Source organism: Struthio camelus, chromosome 4 (genome assembly GCF_040807025.1).
Source record: "Struthio camelus isolate bStrCam1 chromosome 4, bStrCam1.hap1, whole genome shotgun sequence".
In the NCBI taxonomy this organism is placed as follows: Eukaryota; Metazoa; Chordata; class Aves; order Struthioniformes; family Struthionidae; genus Struthio; species Struthio camelus.
In genome coordinates this window covers 15,361,224-15,380,241 of record NC_090945.1, presented here as the reverse complement: position 1 = coordinate 15,380,241, position 19,018 = coordinate 15,361,224, and the positions used below count along the sequence as shown (strand labels likewise).

The window sequence follows — 19,018 nt, the reverse complement described above, 5'->3', positions numbered from 1 at the left end:
CTGCCTGCAGAAATCTAGGAACAACCGAGTCTGGAACCAAAAAACCCTACGTGAGCCCAAAGACCTAAAATACATGACAGGAGGAACTGCACTGCCAGGTCAGTCATCCATATTATTATTATTATTATATTCTGTGTATAGTACATACATCTCTCAGAAACCCACCATCATAACTTCAATTGTGAGCGTACCAATAAATTATTGCACGTACATACTAGTCACAATAAGGAGATATCTGTAATGAAACCACAAAATTACCCGGGAAACTGTTGCCTAAAGCCAAATGGGCAGTAATTCAATTAGCTCCCCAGATAGGAGAGCTCTTAACACACTCATACGCTGTTTCAGCTCCTGAAAAGTTTTCATTCAGATTCACAAACACACAAGGCTCATCAAAACTGTTAACGCTGTCAGTACTGCGTATAACGTACTACTAAGAAGGCAGAAGCGTGGGGGGCCCCAGACACAGCTTCAAAGACGCACCTTCACACAGGACCATCCTAGTAACTCTTCATTAACAGGAAAAGGAAACACGCTGTAATCACCTGTGATGGACACCATCTGTGAGGGCTAGATGCTGCTGAGCTGACCCGACCCCTGGTTTTTATAGTCAACAACAACTTAAAGGAAAAGACTAGTTTGGACCTTTTGAGCTTTTCAGCATTTCAAGTTGTGTTTTGTAGTTTTGCACTACAATGCAATGAGATTATTTTTCTTTTTTTAAACTCCGGCAAATTCTGGTACCTGAGTACAATTTCACAACAGCAAGAAATTTAACTGCATCTGTGGCACATCTCCAGTTCCAGAAAGGTTTGGGGATACCATGCTTTTTGCAATGTTGCAAAAGTTATTATCGGTATGCAGCGCATCAAATGCCAGGAAACAGAACTGAAATTTCCTCCCTCTTGCCAAGTAGGCTTTACGCTACCCTTTCAGCAAAGGACGAACAGCAGCAAGACGGCTTATGACTATGGAAATAAATTTCACGTTGCTACACAATAACGCCCATACGTTTGGAAAAGTTGCCAAGTCTTTGCAGGTTGGGATTTTCAGAAGAGGTAAAAACACATTGCAATCCTATGGGTGGTATTCATGGAACAATGAAAACCAGACACTTTTATGCTTTCACTCTCATTTAATTGTAAAAGTCCATTTGTAGCTTCAGATATATAGTTAGAGAAGAGATGATTTGATTATAAGGCTTTTCTGACTTTTTTCATACTAGTCTTCAAGCCTGCAGGCTTGAAGGTTTTCAAAACTTCTCCCTGACATCACATGAGAACTGGAAACTCAAGTTCTGTTTCTTGCATGAAAGCAGGAATTTGTATTTGATCATTTGGCCGTGGACACTAGGGTTATCAGACAAACAGCAATTATTGGGAGGCTAATGATGAGATTACAAAAACTAGCAACCCTGGGCTTCCATTCACAGCCCTGCAGGGGAATGCTGACACGTTTGCTTGCTTCTCCTTCAACCCTCCACTGAAAATGCTGATTCTCTGCAACTTATTAGGGGAAAAAAAAAATCTTGCAAATCAGACTTTCTGAAACATTCTTCACTGTAACTTTAGGACCTCATTTCTTGCATGCGAGTTGGCTTCCCTGGTGTGATGATCACTGACAGATGACGGGAGTGTTGTTTGACCTTAACCACTTACACTGAGCCACCAGCTGCTTTTTCAATTAAAAGGGGGGGACCTCAGGGAGGAGTCCAGGAAAGAAACGTGTAGGAAAGTAGGCACGAAACACATCCTGCATCGCGATACTGGCTGGCTTAACACAACTTCTAAACAGATTCTAAACAAGTGCATTCATTTGCATTACTTTGGACATTTAATACGGCGCTTTTGTGACCTCTTAGCTAAACACTGGCCAAAACTGAGATTTTATTTCTGCAAAGCTCCAGCATACCTCCTGTACAAGGACAGGAAAAAGAAAGAGAGAGAGAAAGAGAGAGAGAGAGAGAGAGAGAGAAAGAGTGTATTCTATACCCCTTCAACAGCAGCCAGCAGGAATGAGGTGTCAAACCAGTGGAGAAGATGAGCACACAATGTGAAGTCTCCTCCATGGCTTAGGAAGCCTTTATCTATCCTTCACCTTTCTATCACTGTAATGTGTTTGTAAAACAATTTCTGTATTTTGTTCTGACTTCTGCCACTTTTTGTTCTCTGGACTTTGATAATGTGAAGATTATCTTAGACAAAACAACAGGGTGAGCCCTCAGCAGAGCAGGAAACTTTTGAACCCAGACTACCTACTCTGAGATGAAGTTCACAGTCCAAAAAACAAGGAAGACGTCAGCCTCTCTCCTTTGCAGAGAAATAATTTCCACACATGACTATTTCGTATCAGGTACATTTTCTTGGTCTAAGAAACATGCTTGCATAATACTTTGTTGTCTGGACCACCATCTGCTGTTTAAGGCATTTGGGTTTCAATATAACTTTGCTATACCATAGTTTCACCTTCATCGTATTCACACCTATTTTTCCTTCACAGGAATTGCAAGTATCTTTGGGGCAAACTGCTGTCTGAATATTATTTCAGAAGTGTATCATTCAAGCTAAAATGCAGACTTTCTGCAGGTAGCCACATGTACTTCATATACATTTTGAAGAACTGCTCACAGAGAAAAACCTTATCTAAGCAAACCTAAGTTTTGTATTTGTAGTGGTGTAAGTTTTAATATGTATATTTTAGCCCAAATTTAAATTTTCTGCTCTCCATTTTGAAATCCCTATTCAGTGATCAATTGTTAAAAAATAGTTGGCCTTGCCTACATTGCCTCAACTGACTCATTTTAGATAGGCAATGCTTTTGGCATTGTTTTGTTTGCTTGCTGGCTTGAAATGTTTTTGTCAGGGCCATGGTGATAATATGAGCAATGAACCTCCACCTATTTAGTAATACTACTGGAAACACATAAACAATTGTAAAGTATATATGAAAGTAGGCACCAAGCTAAAACTGAAAAAAAAAAAAAAAAACCTCTTTAGTAGAGGATTATTATCAGTCAGTGCCGAACTGAGACTTGCAAATACTTGAATAAATTATCTCAATTTATGATTTCTCTTCATTAAAAATCCCCCCCCAAAAGAAAACATTAATATGTTTTGACTGTTAAATATCTTGCTTTTTAAATAAAATCATTTTAATACTCAGTGTCTCCTGATTTTTTTTTTGAAGTAGGAACAAATTTTTAAATATCTTTCCAGATACGTTCCTCTTTTTTTTTTAAAAAAAGGAAACTGTTTCAAAACAAATGGCTCGTGGTGGTGGTAGGAGGTTGAATGAGGCAAGCCATTTCCAAAGAGACTCGAGGGTGACAAGAGCATTCAGAAGACGGAGGGGCTACAATCACGGGACTGTCCCTGAGCACTGAACTCCCCGGGGAACAAAGCAAGGCAGGAAAAAAAGAAAAAAAAGAAGGAGAGAAAGAATGAGAGAGAGAGAGAGAGAGAGAGAGAGAAAATCAAAAAAACCCACAAAAACTGTTGCAAGTTCATGCACCCCTATTACAAATGCATTTTAATTAAACAAAGAGATTATACAGACATTGCTGACAGGGATTATCAAAATAGAATGGCGCCACCTGCCCCTTGCAACCCAATTAATTAGTGGAGAATCTGAGGTGCCAATTATCATGAAGAAATAGGAAAGGATCAGTAAACACAGCTCATGGTGAACTTGAAAATTAACCCTTTCAAGCCCCACAGCTTCATGCACAGCTACAACCCTTCAGAACTCCCACCAAAACACGGCACCACCTCCTGCAGGTCCCCGTCCCATGTGCTCTTCTGAAGGGTGGCAACTTCTGCTCTTCTCAAAGTCACCCAGCTAGTTTTTAAATTATGTTAGGAAGCTTAAAATGGTATTTCCACCACTGAAGTTTGAAAGGGTTGCTCGAAGAAGAAGATGGACTTCATACTGTGCTTGAGGTGGGTCAGGAAACTTTAAATTGTTTTCCCAGCCTCACCACACAATTTGTCTGAGAGCAAGCCCCTGAAGCAGAAATCTAGCTCTTCACAAAAATTAGGAAAAATTCTGAGTTTACTAGGAAGTAGGTTCGGCTCTAAACCACTTGCTTTCTTCTCCCCCTCCCCATACAAGAGGAAGAATAACCTCTTCTCTCTCAAGCTCTGGGGTTGAAGGCCTCCAGTAATAACATGCTTACTGAGAGAGGAAAAAGGAAGGTCCACAGCAGAAACCAAAATCTATTTTATCAGAGAATTCAGTCGAACAGCGCATTCGAGATGAATTGCATAGGTCAAAAAACCAGGAGCAAGTCACCTTGGCTTACGGGGTGCTTGCACGGGGCTCTGGTGTCACTGCACGGAAAGGGAAGAGCTCCTGTCGCTTGCCAGGCCCTGGGTATCAATCCCATGTCTCTTTGGGTAAACCTTCCACCTCCTGCTATGAGACTCAGACTTACACCTCCCCTACCTCTGTGGCCTGACAGATGTTTCAGAAGGATGCATTGTTCCATAGTTAGCATGTGGGGCTTCTATATTTTTTCTGACCTTCGGAGGACAGACACCGTGTATTGCACAGACGTTTTCAACGACCTCTGCAGAGCAGTGATCCACTAGCTTCTTTGGGAGATAGTGCTAGTACGTTTTATGCAGACACACAAACAACACTTAACCTTACTTCATGGTTTCCTGAAGGTCATAAAACACAAATGAACAATCAAATGCAAGACCACAGAATCAGAAGAGGCAACTGGTCTCCTTTCTCCCCATTTATTTCCCTGAAATACAATTTTAGACAATGTTAATCTCTTCACTATATATTCATATATAGTGCATATATTCATTTTATGATTAAACTGACAGTTGTTAGAAGTATGACAGAACAGTAAACTGAGGACTTATGGCTCTTTAAGTCAATGGAGGAGGCTGGACAAACCCTCAGTAAAGCTTGGTGTAAATTCACTGCTGCTCTACTGTCGCCAAAGGACTTGACTGGCACAGCTGGAAGTAAACATCTCTCCCAAAATTTGCAATACTACTTCTTTGTTGTATTTGAGATAAAATCAAAAAGAAAGCTGTATGTGACACCAAAGTGTGTCATGCATACACTTTAACATTTTGTACTAAACAGCAACCAGGTGAAAGCTCTACTGACTCAATTGTACAAAAACCCAAAACTCATGTCAGAATTTTGTTTGTACAGTCAACAGTTTCCAATGCCACTATAAACAGAAATCACAACATGGATGTTTTAAGCTTGGACAGAACAGCCTTCAAACAGGTATTGCAATTGGATCCAAATTAGTCATACAATTGATATTACATGATTCATACTTACATTTCAACACCTATCTCGAGAACTGCTCAACTGCAAAAATGAATGCCCGACTATTTCAACACTGGCAGAAACAAACAGGGTAGGCTGAAAAAGTGAATTTGCTTTCGATCTCAGGCTGTTCTTCCTGGAACGTCTGCTGAAGCTTCACCCAACAGCTTTTCCTGTCTGAGGGTCAGGAAGTGAGGGGCTCAGCTCTGCAGGACAAAGTTTGTCACCTTTTTCCAGAGGTCAGAGAAACAGGAGAAGTGAACGAGAGGAGCGGGATGTACTTGCATTTACGGCCGCGCGCCCCGAAAGAACCAGCAAGGCCTTGGGGGTGCTGAAATAACACCTGGCCACGACGGCTAACTTGGCGAGATCTGCGGGGTGTGAAAAGGCTGCTGGTGCTCATCGCTTACACATCAGGATTGAGTTCATCTTATCAAACGGGCCTTTGAGGGTATTGTGAAGTAATTTACCAACCGAAAAAATCATAACCATTTTTCGCTTCATTTACTTCCACAGTAGCTACGTAATGTCAATAGTTTTAAACATTTAATTAGGCACACCACGTGTTTTATGCTCTACTAATTATATAAAATTGTGCTCAATAATTTTCCTCCCATTGAAACAAACCTTAAGCAGCTGTTAAAACACTAATTGGGCGAATGCTTCCACACAGCGCATTTGAGCCGGCGCCAAGTACGTTTCTCCCCAACGGTGAGCAGAGTTTTTCCAATGTCCATTCTGGAACTGTAAACGCATGTCAATCCGTACAGCGCGGTTTAGCCAAGAACGAACTCAAAACATTTACTTTGGCCGTCACCTTTAAAAACTAACATAATATATAAAACGCAACAGTTCAGAAAGATGTTTAATTATACTGGGCTCTTAATTTTCTCCGCTTCCATTTTTACCTCAAAAGAACAGCTAAATTTGACACAGAGCTTGTCATTTACAATCTTATATGAAATCAACACTTTTTATTACCTCTGAGTAGCCTTACAAACGGTATCCCAACATGGACTAATGGAAAGGCACGCTTAACCATAGTGCTGAGCCTACTACAGATGAGGCCCTCAGTACTGTTAGAGACATTTTGTTTGTGTAGTGCTTAAAAAGTTCAACCACAAGCAAATATATGAATCGCAGTAATCTGTGCACGCAGTGGCGAGGAAAGGGAAACCATTTTCTCAGTCTTAAATGAAAAGAGAATTCTGAGGGTTATATTTGTTTGAGATATCCTTACGAAAAGGGCACAAAATCTTACTTACCATTGTCAACTTTTCAGTGATCCTGACAGCCGTCTGAATTGAATCAGTACATCCAAATCCCTCAATTGGCTTCATACAGAGTTTTAACCTTGGAGGAAACTCCATTCAAATCAGGCTCTCTTAATTAGTAACTAAGCCCGTACAGCTGCAGGCCTAATCCTGGCACTCCTATGAGGACAGAGGCCTCGGGAGGGAACCGAGTTGCCAGTAATAGGAATCGTCACCAGCTATTCCTACCTCGGCCATCCCCCAAAACAGCCTACATCTGCCTGAATCGAGACTTTAGTGGTGATCGTGTCATGACAATTCCAGATTCCATATTTTGAGTTGTTGGGAGACTTTTAAAAAGAAAAAACTATGCACACTGGCTGTCTTCAGAAACACACACTGGCACTGCTCTCTAGATTTATTCTTTAGACCCTAGTGGAGTGCACATAACTTGTCTATAATTCAAAACAAAACAGGTTTTCTCTGTCGTTGAAATGGTTTGACAGATTTCTGAACATCATTGTCTGCATATGAATTGCTACCTCCAAAGTACCAAAACTATGCCTGGCATATTACATACAACAGGTATATTTTTAGTTAACACCAAGTCTTGCTTAATGAAGCTTAATAAAGCTCTACAAACTTTTATCGCTTCCCATGATCAGTGATCCAACTGACAACGGGTCTTCTAAAATATATTGCATCTGGGGAGTGTTTTCATATATGTAACTTATGTATAGTCTATAAAAAGCAGTTTCTTTACTGTTCACGAAAGAACTATTTCATTTGGAACAATTACAGATTTACCTTAAAGGCTGATTATAAACTGTCACCATAGCATTTCTTTAAACAATACCTCAGTTTACGATTCCTTATGTGTGTGAAGCATGGACTCTGAAAAAGAAAAGGAATCAATGGCTTTCCCCTAAGGTCTGTCCAAAACCAGACCTTGTGCAAGTCTTTCCAAAACACATGTGGAAAGCAAAGACGACATGTCTCCGCTCCCTTTTCTAGTGTCACTGTTACCTACATCAAGCACACTGGGGTTTGTTTGTCTGTTTAACTTGCATGCTCTGAAGTTACGTATATAACTAAAAGGAGGTAATTTTAGTCCACATACCCCTTTAAAGCATCAGTGAAACTGCAGATATAGATCTTTTTTAAAAAATGACCCACAGTTGCTTGCAGACCCACAGTGCCCACTGTCCTCAGGTAATCTGTGCATAGAAAGCTATTCTTTAAAAAAAAAAAAAACTGAATAAAATACAGCGTGTCTGGATCTAAATTCAGTCAGAGTCTCTTTTTCTGCCATTTTAGTCGACTTTCGTTTTACTCAAACCCCACCAACAAGCCCCCACAAATGATCAGAAGGCACTTCCTGGGCAGATGACTGTACCTGCTCGCCATACGCTGAGCAAGCAAGAAGGCTAAAAAGCGACTAGCGTGCAGGGTTCCTGTTCTCCGCTATGCTGCGGCACACCTCCAGGTACAGACCCCAGCCTTTGTTCACACAGTCTAAACTCTGTCAAAGCCCTGGCCTTAGCATTTTCTTTTGCTGGGCTTTTGGAGGTTCCCAGGTCAGCACTTGCATAGGCCCTCTTCAGAGGCAGTAAATGCCTATTTGCAGTAGACAAATGCAGGTGTAATTGAGGCAGTGTGAATGTGAGCCAAACAATTTTCATCCTTTGAGACAGCACCATCATCTAAAGACGCCGAGCGTGAATCTCTATCAATAAATTATACGAAGACGTAATAGAAGAACAAATGGAAGCCGTGGGTATAATTTCAAGGACTCTTTCTACACAAAGGAGCCTGTATTTTTTTCTCCTAGTAATTCCAAAGCCATTTAAGTCTTACTGTTAAAACTCTGGAGTCTTAACTCAGAGTTCTCTTACAAGCTTTTTATTTTACAAATCCAAATAGAAAATCTAGCATTCTGTTGCCCACCTCTGCAGAAGCAAACAGCTCCATCCATAACTGCTCTACTAGGCTGGTCCAGGACAAGGTCATCTGAACAAGCTGCTTACTGTCCGAGCACCATTCGTGTGGGACAAATAATTAATGGCAGATCTCTTTTCTGCTGCTACATTTCTCCAAGCACAAATTCTCTTCTCACAAATAAGCCAAGTTCTCCCATACCTGTGGAAGGGACAGATTCATCTGCATTGCATTCCTGAGGTATATTCTAGTGAGATGTGCATGGGCACTTACCGTGGATTTGGAAATCTAAGGTACATTGTCAACACTCATAAGGAGTGCTGCTACGTAGCAAGCAGAGCACCTACTAGCAAGCAGAAAGGTCCGCTAGTTTAAGGAAAATTAAAATTAAAAAAAAGAAAAGGGGGGAGGGGGGGAAAGCTTGATTGAGTAGCCCTGCTTTCTGAAGGAAATTTGATTTATATTACTGGGCTGGGCTGTTTTTCAGTGCCTTTACTTAAAACATTTGCATCTATGGACCATGCAAAGCAGATTTACCAAAGGAGGTAGGCTGCTGAGATTCTCTATTAGATGTTCATATTCCCGCAACGTGAAAGAAAAGGTTCAGCAAAGTATGTGGCCTCTACTGGTCCTGGAGGAGAGAAACTACTCCAGGCTCAAGGGCCTGGAGAGCTCAGAGAAGGCCTAAAGAGGCTGCACATTCAGCAGCCCCACCTGCTTCTTCAAAGCAAGCATTTGTAAGCTCAAGAGGATGATGCAGATTTAGCCAAAAGAGAGCTTACATTCAAACAGGACAAAGCAAGGCAGCTAGCACACTTTCAACAAATTGTATCTGTTCATCCCCTACTAGTAGCAATCAGAAGAAGTAAAGCATACACTAAATTTGGAAATCATTACAAGGCTATGATGCAACCAGCAAGGAACAGAGAAAGAGAAGCAGCATTTGCTGGGGGAAAAGTTTGGAGAAAACATTACAAAGTCTGTCCATACGCACATCGCTAGGATGTGACCTATAATTTGAGTGCATCTGTTAATCTTTCTTGCATAATTGCCTAGATTATCTTCATTGGATTGTGTCTGTCTGCACTAGTGCGTGTATGTTTTTAAGTATATAAGATCTTTCAAGTCTCAGTATTACTTGTTCTGTGTAGCTGGAGCAGAGCAAACAATCATAAGGCCTGACCAAAAACACTGAAAAAAGGAGGTTCTCTCTCAAGTGCTGATGTTCACAAGAGCTTTCAAACCAGATCAGCCAGACGCAATTAGTCCATGATAGCATTGTTTGTTTTCTCCTCCTTTTGTGTGGACTTGTTCCATGTACTCTAAGGATGCCTGTGGTGTGCCAGTCTGTAAGTTTCAAACCAGAGTCCACTAAAAAACAAGCAAGCAAACAAACAAAGATACAGCACCTTCTGTACTCACCACTACAGAAAAGGTGCACGCAAAGTAAAACACATGAACCACGCTAGCATAGGGACTTTCTACTTTGTGCACATACTAAAAGCTGTGAAAATTCATTTACCTCAGTGGTGTTCCAGAAAATAATAGCGGAAATCACACTAGTGTGGAAGAACGACAGTGTCGGCACGGTGCTCTCGTCTGTCGCCGCCCTTGCACAAGCAGATGGACTGTAATTCACACGGTCCCTCCCACCCTGAATGGTTCTGCGGTATCTGCAGAACATTCACAATTATATCAAGCAGACACAATCTTCGGTATCTTTCACATGCAATTAATTTCCTAATTTTTTCCTTTTTACTGCGCAAGACTGCCTCATCCTCCCTTCTCAGCCTGACTGACTCGAGGACTTTCTTTTTATGTATGATGTGCAGCAGAATCCAGGGGCCACAGGGTCATTGTCCCTTTCCAGTTTCTTCCTGTTTTCCATATTTACTTTAACAGAATCTCCTTTATCAGCCATATTCTTATTCTTAGAAATGTGTTCATTTCAATAAAAATGACTTACTACTTTCTATAGCAGTTTAAGGCCAATGACCCAAATCCTATAAATCATTAAAAATAATTTTTCTCATAGAATTCTATGTTACTTTTTTCTCAGTAGCAGAGAAAGCATCTTATTATAAACAGTTACATTTTTGCCCACACTAAAAATTCTGTATTAAAAATATACCAAACGAGGGACAGATGTTTAAAATAGTGGACCTTCAATGAAGTATTAAATATTGCTGGCACAGTGAGTCCTTTGGTACAGCTTGGTCTGTTTTCGCAACAGGCATGTTTTCACAGCTGTAAAAGCACCAGAAATTACTGTCTTTGCTCCAATATTAATACAGAAATCAATGAAAAAGTACAGACTGCTGAACAGATTAGACTATTGTTCACATATTCTTTTATTAAAATCATTTGCTTTTAAAAATTATTATTAAACCAGAACCATTTGCAGTTAGGTGTTTTTAAAGATGTTCAAGAGGAACAGTGTCACTTTGAAGAGTCCATGAATTATCTATACAAAACCAGAACAATTCAACTTTTTGTCAAAACAAAATTGCAAGCCTCATCAAGAAATCAAATCAACTACTACTAATTTTATGCTCAATGAGAAAACCTCACCCATAGCAGCACAGAGAAGATGCACACCTGTGCACTTACTGAGTAAGCAAGTTGGGCTAAGACCAAAGCCCTTTTCCCCAGGTACAGGCCAGGCAGACTTTTTGGAGCTACCATACGAAGAAGCTGAGATAGGGCATGAAAGAGAAGATTCTGTGGCACATTAATTTCTAGTATTACTACACGCTAAACATAAATATGAAGGGTAAAGAGGCAGTGACTTCGTCTGTAGACCTTCATCTGGAAACTGTGGGGATGTACTCGGCAAGATTGTAACTAAGACAGGACCTGCCCACCACTGTACATTACTGTCTTGCTCCCAGTGGAGTGGACGAAGGGCACACACCATCAGCACTTTGTTCTGGATCTCCTGCTACATTAAAGGTTTCATTTCTGTATCCTAGTCCGGCGGCTCACAGCTCCAAAAAATAAAACACTACAGGTTCACGCTACCGGCCAGATTTTGTCCCAGCCTACGCTCCATTTACTTCAGCACTAAGCAAGCTGTGGCCATCATGCTCCTGATGAAGTGACGCCTGTTTAAGTCTGGAAACAAATTGGAATAATAATAGCTACGGGATGTCAGCAGCTCCATTTGTTTCAGTGGGTCCTACTTCAAATACCAGCTAGAAACTTTAGCGATTACGACATGAAAACTCTTCAACTTCTAAAGCGGTAAGGAGAGGAAACTAAAAATCTGCATCTGTTGTTACACGAAGCGTGGAGGGTGAAGGACTAGCTTGAGCCTTTCAGGGAACTGGAAAAAATGAATAAATTGAAAGTGTAGGCATCTAATAACCTGCAGAGAGGTTCCTGAGGGAGAAGGAATGGGCTGCTGAAAAGAGACAAGGCTTGATTAAAACCTAAGTCTGGAAACACTGTTCTAAAAGCCGGAAAAATAAGAAAAAAGGACAGGACAAGACAGAACACAGGCACGGACTCCGTAATGTTAGGCAGCCTGACCAAGATGCAGAGTGTTAATATATACAGTAAGAGGAACACAATCCTGTAAGGCTTGTGGCCCAACAGCACAACTCATCCTCCATGCATGAATTCACTGGACTGGAGGCTGGAGGGTTTTCTTTTTTTTTTTTTTTTTGTTTTAGTTACTACTATTTTTTAAGGAGTATGCATGGCACACAGTTTTTTCTCTCTCGTTGAAATGCAGAACGCTGAGACTTGTAAAGGGCATTTACCAGGAGCAAATTTTCACTCAGGTAGGAAAAAAATATATGTATATGTATATTTATATATATGAACAAGATACAGACACAAAAAAGCCAAAATGAAGATGTAATCAATCCTAGCAAAACATTATTTTCATCTTCTAAGAAGTCCCTCGTTCACCACCTTGAGTAGATTCTTGAAGGTAATTGTGAGTCCAGAGACCTAAGTTCAACCCCTGCGAGGTAACTAATTCTTGCCTGGAAAGGATGCCTAGACATCCCCACTACAACACTAGGAGCCCAGGGCACCGAGAAAACAAACAGAGCTCTCACCATCTGACTAAAGAAGAAAAACCCAGGGGCTATTAAAAAAAAAAAAACACGGGGGGGGGGGGAGAAAGAGGGAAAGGGGAGAGTAAAAACATTCTCTGAGTAGAAAAACAGGATAAATTCATTGAATAAATTATTTACTGGAATTATTCACTTAGCTTCAATTACAATCCACCCATTCTATCCACTGTCTACATTAAATTATAATAAATTCTTTTATTATAACTTGGCTTCATGCCTGTTGATATACAATAGCTTATTTATTCAGAAAAGAAATGTCAGATGCTGTGTAACCTTCTAGAGGATTTAGATGTGCACACCTGGACATCGCCAAAAATACAGTACCTTTTTGAGAAACTCATTCTCTTTTCTAAATCAGAGAGACAGAGGCGAGTGAGTATATTATATTCAGATTGCTACCAGAGATTTAGAACAACAGAAAAAAGGCCCAAGATATCAGAACGACCTTAAGCAAAAATATCCTGCTGCTTTCCTAAAGACTTTGGCATATGTCCTTTGCTAAACACACAAATGCAATTCTGAGAATATATATGCTCCATCCTTCAGCCATCAGGTCTCTTTACTGAACAGATGTTTTAGGGTTCTTCTGAATGAAAAATGTTCTTATTCCACTTTACTAGATCATCTTTGACATTCATAAAGGGCTGCACTTGAAAATTAATTATACTAGGACACAGAAAAAAACAGCACGAAGATTGCTTTTTATGTAATACACATAAATAAGTTTGGTTTCTACAGCAACACAATGATTATTTGTTAGGAATCTCAATTTGCAGCTGCTATAAAATGAAGGGAGACGTTAAGATTCCAAATGAAAGCTCTAGTTACACTGAAAGAATATCGGGGGAAGTGTGCAATTAAATCAAGGATTTTCAAACTGGAAAACACTGGTCACTTCCTCCCCTCATTCTCGCACTACTGCAACCACTATTCTGATAAACTAAACTGATCTGACTGCAACACCATATTTTTCATTGTCCATGCACTACTATTTTTACATCTTCCTTGAATTCAGGACAGCGCGTATTATACTTTGGAGGAAAAACAGAAATAAATAATGAAATAGCGACGAAAACTGACATTCTGTATATTTTAATGGCACTCTATGAACCTACTCTACGAAGCAACGCATAACTAAGGCCGTTAGGGTCCGTTTTAGCAGCAGCAGCAGCTGCTGGAGCAGCAGAATGAGGGCTGACACTCTCCCGCACAGGGAAGTTTGCAGTCACAAGTTAAACCAGCATTACGGGGTGGGTTGTGCTATGAATCAGATACTTTTGGTCTGTCCCTGGGGAAAGATCACGGATAATATAGAAAATATCAGTGCAGGAAAACTCCACCATAAATTTATATGCGCATTTTGAAAACATGAAAACACCTCCGACACGACCGCTTCAAATCCCTAATGAGACAAGAAACCAGTGTTTGCAAATCTGAGGCTTCGAGGAGTCACTACAGACAGAGCATACCAATGAAAGGAAACCAACGTGTACTTTACGTTCCCCCTCCCTCCTTACAGGAGTAGCACTGGGTCTTATTTTTCTTTCACTGATACAGACATATTCTTTCATGCTAGCGGTGCTTGTGTAACCCTGAAAAAGCACTAGCACTACCTCCATGTAGCTTCTCTGCTGATGTCTACCACTATTAAAGGGTATGCATATACTTCAAAACTATAATTCACTTAGCTAGTTACCAGAGCCAGTATTATGTGGATAAGCTTGATATATTTCTGTTCCTAACCTATCAGAAAACAATTTATGGAATCTAATAAATTAAAAATGAATTGTCTCCAGCAACCATATATTTCACAATAAATGTGCGCTCTTTGATCACAACTGACTGTGCTATGTTCTAATTAATTTTTATACAGAACTTTGCTATTGCTCCTTAAATAGATTTTATACACAAGACTAATCAGCTAACATTTTGGCTGTGCCTTTTGTCTTTTCACCTTCCAGCCAAGTTAAAAATTCACAGAATTCCAGTATTTATGGCATAGCTTTCTACATATGCACCATTTGAGTATATGGAAGCAAAGACCCATATTTCTCCTTTGCTTTCTTGACCCCACCAGGCATATAACAAATACATCCATATAGCTCAAGGCCTCTAGACTAGATGGTCGTGGAAATGAAACCCTCTCTAGCTCTCAGTTACTCTTCCTATCCAAGGAAAAACAGAATCACAATCACAAACTGTACGGGCACTGGAATTATGCGCTCCCTGCGTATCCACTCAGTCACGTTTCGAACAGGAATACAGCCGTTGATATTGCGATTTGATACAGCAGTTTGGTCAGCACGGATAGACTTGTGGTCCTATTTCCGCCCATAGGCTGTAAACTTCCTCTACAGGGTGCATCTATCTGCCTGTAGCCACCACCAGAAACCTTCTGTTTTAACATCCACACCGCCAGAAAAAAACATGCCTACGAGCACAACACAAAATTCGGATTGTGGATGGTGTACATAGAGGATGTATTACCCAGGTGTCCTATAGATCCTAGCATCAGATTGAGGCAAAGAAAGTAAAGGTAAGTGGTGCAGTAGAAAAAATTAGTCTGGGGGAAAAAATAAAGGAAAAATGAGGTGCTTGGCCATCGACGCAGATTACCTCCTGCTTTGCCGTGGGACCTCAATTCTGTTCACTTACGGGACTAAGATGTAACTAAAAAATCTAGTTAGGCAAAAAAGAAGAATACTGTCTTGACCATCACTACCACTGTGTCTTTACGTATTTACGTAGAAAGATCTGAGACATGCTACCGCATAGCAGTATCTCTGTTCTTACGAACAATTAATAAACTATTCCTATCATCTCCCTCATTATTCTATAAAATGCTTCGCAATATGAACACTGAAGTTATGAAAAATGCTCTAGTATGTTTTTATATATGTACATGCATATATATATATGTACGCATGTTTAAAAACACCAACATATTCTTGACAAAATGAAAAAAGCATCCAGTTAACTCCCACTGAGAAAGAAAATGGCAAATTTAGCTTCGGCACCAGGCATCACTGCACAACACAAAATTCCTGTTGCATACCATGTGGTCTAGAGATGCCAGTAAAGTTGGCAGAATACCTATTTAAAAAAATAACTTGGAAAAATATCTCTAGAATGGCTTAAGTATGTACCTACAAGTAGAGGCCTCTGGATACAATGTTTAGGCCAGCTGACCTTTGGAGATCTTGTTCAGGTATTTTTCTGCAAGAAAAAGATACTGTAAGAACTAAAGCTGTGAGATTTAAAAAACTTGGTATTTAAGTAAAAATTTTTGGCTCTATGCAAGAACTGTGACAAGCAGCATTCTTACATATTGATACAGGCTTCCTAAGGGCTGATGTTGCAATGAGCAACAGAAATTATATATACAGAATTATATATACAGAAATTAAATGAATTCTTTGGATTTTTTTTTTTTTTTTTGCACATACAGGGCATAAAAGACCTTTTATGTTAAATGTTCAAAAATTAAAATCAATTCTGTAATACACATAGGAAGTCGGTGCAATGGGAACCAAATGGGAATAATGGGACCCAGGTGGTTGGAATGGGTACAAAAACCCACATAGATGGCCGTGTATGGCACAAACTGAAGCCTGGAGATGATTATAACTGGAACCTTCCAAAAGAAAAAATGGCCATAAACTGTAAACTGAATCAATGAAAATATCTTTGTATCTTAACACTGAGGAAAGAGTTGCTTCGAATTTGAATGCTAGGTCAAGGAATCAAGTTACAAAAAGCCATGCGGCTTCAAAAGTCAAAGGATAAACTTGTCTGTTTGGTAAAATTAATGATAATAAGCAAAATGAGAAAAAAAATTATTCCATTCATAAGTTGGTAGGGTAAATATATACACATAATGTTTAGTATATAATACAGTTTGAGTTGCTAAAACTCCTCGATTCACTTATCTGTGTATATTTATTATAAGGCAGAGGACTAATGTCCCTGTACAAAAAAGATCTCACGCACAGAGCACATCTACATGATGCACAAAGCTCTCTTCAATGAAAAATAAATACCTTTAGGAAAAGAATATCTACAACTAAGAAATGCTGAAAACTAGGTTAAGAGGAAGAAGCAGAAGAAAAAGGACATCTCCCCAGGGTTTCCAGCACTGGATACTTAAGATTAACACCCTGAATGAACACAGGGAGATGCATAAACTTTACGAGCTCTACCTATCTGCACTGACTGCAAAAGATACACTGACCAGGGGTAATTATAAGCATATGTACAGCACTTTGTGGATTTGCATTCTATAAAGATGTCCAGCAGAATATGGGACATAAGGACAGTATATTGGTTTAGTACTCTCCAGGACAGTATATTGGTTTAGTACTCTCCAGCTTCTGCAGAAAGATTGAGAAAGTGGACACAACTTTTCTTGCTGCATCTAATAGAGCACCGGGGCTTACTTGGCCCCTCTAGGATTCTGGATAGTTGAGGTCTGCTTTTGAGGTGCACTTTTTCTTTCTTTCTTTTTTTTTTTTTTTTTTTTTTTTTTTAAGGAGGAGGGAGTAATTTTTTGGCAGTAAAGGGAAGGAGAGAGAAAAAGATATTGCTGTTGTACATCCAGGTCCAGCCTGAAATCTTTAGAAACACTTTATATGCCAATGTTGTACGCTGAAGAAATAACATTTTGGCATCAGTAGACCTGTGTAGCTACCCTACCAAAGAATACCAAATCAAAAATTAAACAAAGTAAGTCTCAAGTAACGGGGAATTTTTAACTTAGATATTACTTTTTCATATGTACATGAAACATCATCCCAAGCACAAAAAGATTTGAAGTGCATATAGTTTTGGGTTTTACTGGGTTCCCTCGTAGGGCTACAGGCCATTCACTTGGATATATTTCATTGTTCGTTAATTTTAACTTTTTTTAAATATGGGAATCAGAGCCTTTGTGGCATATAGCATAAAAATAAATAAAAATACAGAAAGGAGCAGTCAGAAACTTGTAAAACCATATAGAATGTAAACAAACAAAGACGCAAACGTTCTGGACACCAAAAGCAAGTCAAAGCAGAAATCGCTGCTTTGAGATGGTAACAGAATAAGACCAAGAACCCGAGCCCACGCTGTCAGGCTTACCTATAATCCAAAATCAGACAATGTAGAAGAAGACTTCTTATTATTATTATTATTAAAAGGTGAAAATATGAAATGTCAAACTTCTGCAGAGCAGAAGAATGGGGAAAAGTAACGGAGTTCATAGGACACAAAACACAGCAACAATGTGCATAAATAATATTTATGCAAGTTTGGGGCCAGTAACTCAGTCCATACGTTCTGATGGCAAACAGCCCGAAAGAGCTGGCTGGCATTTACTTTAGTGAGAGCGCACATCTAAGTAAATCCTATGTGAAAAAGGAATCAAAAACATCTGCTGAAGACACAAATGGTTTGTTAGCGAATGTCAACTACGGGAAAGCTTCCAGTATATCAGCTCCGGCCTCACCAGCAGGTGTTGCTACAATTATTCAGAACAATTAGAGGTGATATATCCAAAAGCATGGAGATGACAGGGCCAGTAAATAAGGCAAGACAGACACTGTCCACAACTGAAATTTTAAGTATTTCTCATAAATCCTTTGAGGACCGGTGCACAAATATTTCAAAACCATCCACCGGGGCCTCAAATTTTACCAGTCCTACCCAGGTGAAATACTAGCATCCTCCAGGAAAGGTGCCACTGAAATCTTCGAAACGACTTGATTTCTGATACCACTTATGTAGTAGAATACCACCTTGAAAAGAGAAACCTAAGCTAGAGAAAACACACTAGATAGTATTTTCAGACAAATACATACGCTCCATTATATAGTACGTGCTATTTTCAACAGATGTGAACTTCAGTTAATGTTGAAGTTCATACTTGATTAATTTATTCCTTAGATTAACTGATAACTTGGTTAGTCCCATGGCATTTTATCCTTTCTCTTTTTCTTTGCTCAAGTTTTCAAGTATTCATATTCTTTCACTATACGTATCCTCCAGCTGAGAAGAAGACATAAAACTGGCCTCTAAGGTTCAGATGGCAGATTTCTCAAAATATTCTGGCTTCTTGATCACACTGACTATAGGTACAATATTATCCCACTGGGCATACAAGCCAGCATCGTTTTGTAGATTAACACCTAAAAACGTAAGTTTAACTAGTCCAAAGATCTCCCCTTTCTTCCCATTACTGAACTGCATCACCCATATCCAACAACTCTAATATGGAGTTTCAGGGAATGTTCTCAAAATTATGTCCACTTCATGGTATACTCTCCAGCCTGATTTAAATTGCATTCTTAATTCATTCATCAGTTTAAAACCAATCAGAGCTCATTTTGACTTTTCTGAAACCATTCACCTCTCCAATTACCTCGAACTCTAGATGAGGAAAAAGTCTATTAAAAACCCAAACTGGACATT

The 19,018-nt window shown here is 39.6% G+C and overlaps 1 protein-coding gene across 3 annotated transcripts in view; it reads right to left on the bottom strand.

The window, feature by feature from the left end:
- The window catches only part of BMPR1B (bone morphogenetic protein receptor type 1B), a 257,589-nt gene that overhangs the window by 97,061 nt on the left and 141,510 nt on the right, over window positions 1-19,018 (bottom strand). The window lies entirely within an intron of this gene.